This window comes from Camelus bactrianus, chromosome 8 (genome assembly GCF_048773025.1).
Source record: "Camelus bactrianus isolate YW-2024 breed Bactrian camel chromosome 8, ASM4877302v1, whole genome shotgun sequence".
Taxonomy (NCBI): domain Eukaryota; kingdom Metazoa; phylum Chordata; class Mammalia; order Artiodactyla; family Camelidae; genus Camelus; species Camelus bactrianus.
Window position 1 is genome coordinate 27,711,549 of NC_133546.1, and position 2,353 is coordinate 27,713,901.

A 2,353-nucleotide genomic window follows, 5' to 3' on the forward strand; every position below is an offset into this window, starting at 1 on the left:
TCTTTTGTGTATTCATGTGTGGTCTTCTTTTCTATTTTTGCTTCAATACCAGGGCAGAGCAGAACATTCAGTTACACCTGAGGGCCAAGTTTTCCCTCCACAGTTCAACTTTGTTAACAGGATTCTACCAGGAGGATCCGGAAATTCATCTATTCATTCTTGCTACAAATATTTATTAAGAATCTGTTACATGCTGGTCCATATTCTAGGCAATGAGGTAAGAACAAGGAATCAGAAGCTGTTCTTGACCTAAAGAGGCTACTGGAGGAAACGAGCATATAGCAGACACTGAAATGTTAGGGATGTCATCGTGAGATCTGATGACAGAACATTCTATGGGCATCAGTACCGCTGTGGAGGGGTCAGTGCAATCTGACTGAAGTATGGGAGTGAGATGGCAGGGAGAAAGGGCAAAAATGGCAGAGTGCGAGCAACCTGAAAAGGCACAGTGATGGGAAACCGCAGGGCTCTCTTTTGAGGATTCCAGAGGCAGTTTTCATGTGTCCAGTGGGAAATGGGTGAGTGACATGAGAGCGATGGAAGGTAAAGCTAGAACAGTAAACAGGGGTCAGATTCTAGATGTGAATTTGGGGTTTATTTAATGAACTCCAGGAAGCAGCTGGAATCAGGCTCATTTATGCTAGGAATAAAAGTAGGGTCACAAAACAGGAAGTTTGTCTTTGATCAGTCTGGAGTGCTTTAACTTCCCTGAAATCCCTGTGCAATGTGGGGAGTGTGCTTCACATGGTGCTGAGACCCACAGCTTTTGGCCTCTGTGTCCACCATTTTGTTCCTCTTTATAGTCCTCTTGTCTTCATGGCTCAAGCAACAGCAGGAGCCATGCTCCTGCACTTGTAGAAACTCAGTTCTGAGGTTGCAGCTCTCGGCTGGTTCCGGTTGATGCCGCTGCCCTTGACTTCTGCCCCCGGGGGCCCGTGGCTGCGGGAGTTCAGACTCTCAATGCCTCAGTTCTTTTAAAGCTTCACAGACTCTTTTATTTCTTGCCTTGTCCCAGGGTTTCAACGTCACTCTTTTCTGATGCTGGTCTACTGTCGTTGGCTAAACCTGTAGACCTCGGTCCCCTCTCTCCTTGGGATGAGTCCCTTCTCAGGCAACTCCCTGGTAATGAGGTCCACTGTAAGATTGCCTTCCAAACAGTCAAATATGCCTGGCTTTTGGGAGAGCACAGTTTTGATGCATACTGGTAACTTTGGAAAAGTTATGGGAAAAGGAAAGGGAAGAGAAAACAGGGGCAAGGAAAAACAGGCTGGAACATGACTTGAAGAGAGAATAAATAATAAGCAGCTTGTGTGGAGCTTCCAAATCGAGTAAATAGTACAGATTAGTAGTATTCTTCTTACCAGTATTTTTTCATCTGCTATGCTCTCTTATTTTTCTATTTTGTATTATTTGTATCTTGTAAGCCACCTTAGAACTTTGTTTTTGTTGAAACATGGTGGAATATAAATAAATAAGTAAATAAAGCAGGTAATTTGCAGTTGCCACATTCTGAAGGCAGAAGTGATGTGGTCAAAGGTAGAGGCAAAAGCACTTTTTGATAAACATGACTATGGCCAGAACTTGAAATAACAGGAAAAGAGAATTTCAAATTAAAATCTAACTCCCCAAAGATGCTTCGACCCTGACCTACTCTGTTGATGGCAGAGTAGCTTGGCAGAATTTATCCCTTCAAAACCAGACCAAACAAAAACTAGGCGGAAGGAGGCAAGCATGGGGCGCTGACTCCTGCGGTCAGGGTCAGGAAACTGACCTCCCCAGACCTGAGGTCCCGCAAGGTGAAAGGGTGAGAGAGGTTCACTGAAGGAGGAGAACCGAGTCCCTCGCGGGGTAGGGGCATCGCTGGGTACAATGGTTTCCAGAAAATCAACGGCAATGGATACTGAGATGTTCAACAGTTACGCTGGACGAGACTTCCACTTGCCCTCCAGGAAACCCAAGATTATCCCTTTTGATTACTCAGGTCCTCCCCTCCTCGTCTAGGCTAAACTTGCCCTCTCATCAATTTCTCACTCTTTTCCCTGGGATCACCACTCCCTGTTCCCCAAGACGTGGCCACACTCTCCCAGCATTAACACTCTCCATCCTCCTTTTTCCTCTGCCCCACCCCCCTTTCCTGGGCTTCTGCCTCCTCCCCCCTCTCCTTTCCAGACGCCCCTCACTTCGCTTCCCACTGAAACCAACCTCGGGGATCTAGTCGGGGACTCGTGGCGGCAGGTGGATGGGCGGGAAGGGCGGGACGCGGCTGGAGTTAGCGGGACACGGGCATCACCGCTGGCGGGTCTCTCGGGGCGGGAGGGAGAGCGGGTCCAGCCCCTCCTGGCGGGCGGGCCGG